At 42.7% G+C, this 7,012-nt stretch overlaps 1 pseudogene; it reads left to right on the top strand.

The window, feature by feature from the left end:
* The first annotated feature begins 5,134 nt into the window (after window positions 1–5,134).
* Window positions 5,135–6,546, top strand: LOC101559810 (annotated as a pseudogene).
* The last annotated feature ends 466 nt before the right edge of the window (window positions 6,547–7,012 follow it).

The following is a 7,012-nucleotide window of genomic DNA, read 5'->3' as shown; positions in this document are numbered from 1 at the left end:
TGTATCTGTGTATTCAAAGTGGTTGGGGTAGATATATAGTTGCATTGTCTTAATGACTGGAATGATTTGTTCTCATGTTGTTTGTAAATAGGATCACAAGTCCACATCTTGTACAGCAATTAACCACTAAGAAGAATATATGCAGTGTATTATTTGTTGAAAAAAATAAAAAATAAAAAAAGACAAAAAAAGGGGGTGGGATTAAGACTAATACCATTAATAATTTTCCTGTTTCATAAAGGATATTCTTTTGGGGGGAAGTTAGTATAAGATATACAGGGTCTCACTACACAGATTGGACTCATAGTGATCCACTGTTTTCAGCCTCCCAAGCACTGGGATTACAGGGTGTGCCACCATCACAATCTCAATCACATCTCGATGCACCTCAGGGGCAGGGCCAGCATGGCAGGCCAGGAATCAAACCTCTGGCCCCTGCGTCTGCCTAAATAGGTGCTTTAATCCACTGAGCTCTCAGGCTGGCCCTCATCAAGGATATTCTTAAATGACAGCTATTTCTTTTCTTTTTGGGGGGTAGTCCTAGGTGGTCATTGAACTGCCTGGTAGGTAAGATGAACACCACTTTGCTATCTCTTTTTGCTATAAGTGTAGAGTAATAAGCATACAATGACTAATAGTTGACTATAGTACTAGTACTACTTGCCTTGATTCATGCTAAGAAGCCAGAAATATTTGATCACTTTTGTGCCATCAGTACAAATGTTAATAGAGTGATAAAAGCAAGTAGTGTTGTTATAGGTTTATGGAGGTGCTGGAGTATCCCTCCAGAAGAGATTTCTAAGTTCTTTCTGTCCTGGAAAAAGCACTAATCAAGACAAGCACAGATGGTAGCAAAGTTCTATTAAGGGTAGGAAAATAAGCAAGTTCTGTGGAGTGTATTTGGGCCAAGTAAAAGTAGGGAGTGAGGTACACACTACAGCGTGAGGGTGGGCCACCATACCAGGGAGAACACTGTGGCCACAGTGTGGACCGTCCTTTTTGTATCCTACCAAAAACCTGCTTGAGTTTTCATGAGCATTCCATGTGCAAGACTGAGAGAACAGTTGTGTGCATGTGTCCCGGGGTGTTGTGATTAACAGGTTACACATAATTCGCTAGCCAGCTTTACCAAGCCCTAATCTTCCCTCTCAGTATTGTGCTATTATTATGAAAATGGTTTTAGCATCATGAACCTCAGGAAAAGGACTTTGAAACCACACTTTGAGAACGGTTGATCTAAAAGAACAGAGTGGTTTTAATAAGAAAGCTGGATGAGAAAGTTTAGCATGTATTTTTATATTTATTGCTGAGAGTTGCTATAGTCACAAAGTAAGTTATTATTTCTATTTTACAGATGAGTAAATTGAATCTCAGGGAGCTGAGACAATTTTCGAAGAACAAGCAAGAGGCAGGACTTGAGTGCAGACTCTCCTGCATGTAAGTTTGTTCTATCGTTGTTATGCCAGGTCATATTCCTTCACTTGAATCATTTGGGCTTAAATAATAGCTAAGGCATATTGAGCACTTATAGACTGAAAATGTTCTCAAAGCTCCAAATTCATTAGCTCATGTAAGCCTCCCAACAGTTGGGTACCTATAGCAGCCTTATTTTATTTTATTTTACTTCATTTTATTTTATTTTGTGGACGGCTCAGCCTGCCCAGGAGGTGGGGCTGGTGCGACATCTGGTGCCAGGGTTTGAACTTCAGTCCCTGCAGTTGCCTAAACTTGCCTAAGCATGCCCTTTAGACTGCTAGGCTATCACACTGGCCCCAAGCAGCCTTATTTTATACAAGGAAATGGCAATCCAAAGAATATGTATAGCCCTCCAAAGGCCACAGAGCTAAGGACTATGGATTTAATGTTCTAACCTAAAAGGTCAGGCTTTGAAACCACTTTGGTTTGCTTTTGTGGTGGGAAGGGACAGGCAGGGCCTCACAGTAGCCCAGGCTGGCTTTGAAAGTGCTATCTTCCTGCCTCAGCCTCCCCAGTGCATTGTATTGGTCTCTATGTCCAGTATTCTAAAACACCTCTAAGTAGAAACAATAATAAGAAATCTCAAATAAAAATACAATTTTTAAATATATATAACTGTCATATTTGTAATTATTAACTTGAATAAAAAAACTACTTAAATAATTTTGCTTATTTGAATCTAAAATGATGTAGGTTTATTTTTTTCATTTTCTCAAGGAGAGGCAAAGCCATGTGTGGAAAAAAAAACTCTGAAGCATGTGGAAATTTAAGCTAGAAGTGAATACACAGGAATTAACTAAGAATAGATGCTTAGACGTGGCATGGTTTGGTTAACATTTTTAGACTTTTGAGATCAGGATGTGGTGACCAAGTGTGCAGATGGGAAAATGATGTGGTCTGTGTCACACTGAGCATGTGACAGATACCCATCGAGTTCGCACCTGTTCCTGGAGAAGACCAGGGTGCTGGAACAATCATGCCTGTAACAGTAGAACCATTTCCTTTGTTATTTAGCGCCACAAGAACCACTTGCCTTGGGGTCTAGTTCCTTTTAAAAAAATAATGGTGATAGTATTGTTGCTCAAGAGACTAAAACAGATTTATATGAGTTTCTAGGAGCTTTTCCTAAGTGAACCTCCAGAGACTGGGCGTGGTGGCATGTGCCTGTAAACCCAGCTCTTAGGAGGCTATAAACAGGTGGATCACTAGGAGTCCGATCTAGTAGTGAGGGGGTTTTTTGGGTTTTTTGGTTGTTTTGTTTTTGTTTTTGTTTTTTTTTTCTGTTTTGTTTTTGTTTTTGTTTTTTTGCAGAACTGGGGATTGAACTCAGGCCCCTGTGCTTGCCAGGCAAGCACTTATTCCACTGAGTCATCTCCCTGGCCCCCAAAGGAATTTTTTTGTTTGTTTGTTTGGCTTTTGTTTTTGGAAGAACCGGGGATTGAACTCAGGCTGTTGTGCTCACCAGGCAAGCGCTTATTCTACAAAGCTATCTCCCCGGCCCCCCCCGATCTAGTGGTGAGACACTGAACACTCTGTAGATCCTTTCCTAAAAATAAAAAAAAAAAAGACAAATGAACCCTAAATGGACCTCCTTTTCTCCAACCAATCCAAACCTACTTATCGGGAAAAATACTCATTCATTTTTACCTATGAAAATGCCTAAAAGAGCAAACAGTCTCAGAACAGGCCTTTCCACGCCTGGAGACGGGAAATAGGAGTGCTTCTCCTGTCTCACCCCCAACCCCACGCCCACCTGGACTCTCGCTCTGTTTTTCCTCCACATCTGTGGCTTTTCTGTCTCACTTCCTGAACTCTAATAATTGTTCTGTATTGCCTTTCCCAGATAAAAGGAGAGTGGTCTGTCTCTGCAGGGAGGAAAGAGACTTTGGTTAGGACAAAAAGGAAGAGAACAGGGGTAAAAGCTCAACAGGAGAGAGGTTTATTTTAGAACAAACCTGAGAGGAACTGCTCTGGCCACTAGAGACAGGACTGGCTAGCCCACTGCAGACTATAGCTCTTTATAGGGTCTTGAGCATAAAGAGGGGAGGTGGTAGAGGAAGGGAAATGTCACAATGGGCCTGGGGATGGGCTCCATGTAAAGGAGTTGTGGCCATCTGCCTGGGACAGAGGTTAAGGACATACAAGGGCGTGGATTTTACTTGTCAAGAGCAAGGCTGAACAATGATTAGGAATTACAAGAGACAGCTGTGGTTACTGAACCTTATCAACCTATGAGGACACCTCTGCAGCATGTGTAAAAGCACAGCACGGGAAGGGATTTAAAGTGGTCTCTGCTCAGACCAGGATGGTGATGGTCAGACTCCTTCAACTTTGAGGCTAAGATATCCCTCCTTGGTGGGCAACTGTAGAGATCCATTGGTATCGCAACATGATCGACATGATCCCTTGCACCAGGGGGAGAAACAGTAGCAGGAATGAGGAAAAGATAGACAAGGAAACAAAAGGTGGGTCAGATGGTGGTTCATCTGCCCGGCTGGGATAGGAGCCCTAAGGAATAGTGAGGGCCTTTATGCTTTCACAAAGTTACAGGAGATAAGGTTGCCTAGTGACTAGTAGCCCACAATGTCCAGGCAGGATGTTTTTCTCAAGACTGAGGTACTTGAGTGCTTTAGACAATGAGGTTTCATCCTACCCTCCAACATAGGATCAATTTCTGTGGTTCCCAAAAAGCAACATCATTTACCAGCAAGAAAAGAGGAAAAAAAATGTGTTCTGTAACTAATGACTCTGCAATTTCAACATTATCTCTCTCTCTTCCCTCCCACTTTGCCTTTCCACCCTGGGGTTGGAGTTGCAGTCTCTGCTCATCCTATCCCAAAGCTGTCCAGCAATGTGAAGGAAAAAGGAAGGACACTCAACCCATTTTCTCCAGATGCCCTTTTTCCCAGGCTCTTCTCATCTATTCCTAGCCCAGCCCTTCAGCCCAAAGCCCAGTATCAGTTTCTCCTTTCTCAAGCCTTCCTGCCTTTCCTTAAAAGTCTCTATTTCCTGACAAACATGATGTGCACCTATAATCCCAGCTATTCAGGATAGTACAGGGTCTACAGGGTCTCACCACTAGATCAGACTCATAGTGATCCTCCTGTTTTCAGCCTCCCAAGCACTGGGTTTGCACCACCACGCCCAGTCTCAATCGCCATCTCAGCGCATCCTAGGGGTGGGGCTGGCACAGCAGGCCAGGGGATCTAACCTTGGCTGCTGTGCTCTGCCTAAGCAGATGCTCTAGTCCATTGAGCTATCTGGCCAGCCCTTGAGAGAGAGATTTTTTTACCCATCTCTAGAACTCAAATCCAAGATGGACTCCACTGGGAGCTTGGAACCGGGAAGTTGTAGTTTCACACTTAGAGCTGCCTCAAGGGGTCAAGAACCTATGAAGACATTTCCCCTGGAAGAATTGTAATAGCTCTTGGTTCTGATCTATAATTCTCTCAAAATAGACTCCACCTCTATTCTGCTTTTCTGCTCCATCTAGGGATCCTAACTGCATGTATAGCCATTCATTCCTACATTAATTAATTAATTCACCAGGTAGGTTTCAAAGACAGACCTGCCTTAAGAATTTGTTAGGCAGCCGCCACCCTGCCGGCCTAAGTCTGTGGACGTCTTTCACTCACCGGCTGCTCTGGCCCAAGCCGCCATGCCTCTCTATGAGGGCCTGGGCAGTGGCGGCCAGAAGACGACAGTCGTGATTGACTTAGGAGAGGCCTTCACCAAATGTGGATTTGCTGGAGAAACAGGCCCAAGATGTATAATTCCTAGTGTGATCAAAAAAGCTGGACTGCCTAAGCCTATCAAGGTTGTTCAGTATAATATCAATACAGAAGAGTTATAGTCTTACCTAAAGGAATTCATCCACATACTATATTTCAGGCATCTGTTGGTGAACCCCAAAGACCACTGAGTTGTCAGTCAGTATTGTGCCCTTCCCACTTCAGAGAGACGTTCATGTGAGTTCTTTTAAAATATTTTGAGATTCCATCTGTCTTGTTAGCTCTAAGTCACCTCACGGCTCTTCTGACGCTTGGAATTAACTCTGCCATGGTCCTGGATTGTGGATATAGGGAAAGTCTGGTGTTGCCCATATATGAAGGAATCCCAGTACTAAATTGTTGAGGGGCTCTCCCCCTAGGAGGAAAAGCTCTGCACAAAGAGTTGGAAACTCAGCTATTAGAACAGTGTACTGTGGACACCAGTGCTGCTAAAGAACAGAGCCTTCCCTCAATGATAGGTTCAGTTCCAGAAGGTATCTTAGAAGACATTAAAGTGCGTACTTGCTTGGTAAGTGATCTGAAGTGTGGACTCAAAATCCAAGCAGCAAAATTTAATATTGATGGGACTGATGAATGTCCTTCACCACCCCCAAATGCTGACTATCCATTAGATGGGGAAAAGATTTTACACATCCTAGGATCAATCAGAGATTCAGTTGTGGAAATTCTTTTTGAACAAGATAATGAAGAGAAATCAGTTGCCACATTAATATTGGATTCTCTTCTGCAGTGCCCAATAGACACTAGAAAACAACTTGCCGAGAACTTGGTAGTCATAGGTGGCACGTCTATGTTGCCAGGATTTCTCCACAGGTTACTTGCGGAAATAAGATACTTGGTAGAAAAACCAAAATACAAAAAAGCACTTGGCACCAAAACATTCCAAATTCATACTCCACCTGCAAAGGAAAATTGTGTGGCCTCTTTGGAAGGGGCTATTTTTGGAGCACTTCAAGATATACTTGGGAGCCGGTCAGTTTCAAAGGAATACTATAATCAGACAGGCCACATCCCTGATTGGTGCTGCCTCAATAATCCGCCTTTGGAAATGATGTTTGACTTTGGAAAAGCCCAGCCACCTCTGGTAAAGAGAGCATTTTCCACTGAGAAATAAAAGTTTGATTAAATACAAGTTTGTTTCACTTCAAATAGTTCTAAGCAAACTGAGGAATGTTTGTGGGGTGCTTTAATATAGGCAACTTTAGTGGAAGCAGAAGCTTCTCTTCATTTGCCTTTGCTTCTCTTGTATTTATATCAATAGAAAATAAAACAAAGTTAAACAGTTTTAAAAAAAGAATTTGTTAGGCATTGTATGAAACAAAAGTCCTACTTTCATAAAGTCTACACCTCTGATTTGAGGAATATCATCAGAGTAAGTTCCCATCTCAATGCAAGAATTATCGCATAGAGCATAGCTGAGCTACTCAGAAGGTTGGCAGAAGATAAACATTAGAATGCAAGAAAAAGTCATTAATTTCCCTAAGATTTCCCACCTGTAGGGAAAGAACAGAAACTTCTGTGAGAAAAGCCTTGAGCATAGCACTGTGCTAGGAGAGATACTGAATGAGGGTTTGGGGAGAGTGGGCATAGAATGTTAGAGGAGGGGAGATTGGCAGCATGGTGAAGAAGTCACTGCAAACAGAGGGAAGAAAATAGACCCAGCCTGAGTCTGAGGTGATGGCACACCAACACACTAGGAAGTCAAGGCAGGAGGATTTGGAAGTTGGAGGCCCACCAGAGCAATT

The sequence above is a fragment of the Octodon degus genome, unplaced genomic scaffold (assembly GCF_000260255.1).
Source record: "Octodon degus isolate 3935 unplaced genomic scaffold, OctDeg1.0 scaffold00041, whole genome shotgun sequence".
NCBI lineage: Eukaryota > Metazoa > Chordata > Mammalia > Rodentia > Octodontidae > Octodon > Octodon degus.
Note: the sequence above shows the minus strand (reverse complement) of the source record. Positions and strands in the feature narration are given on the sequence as shown.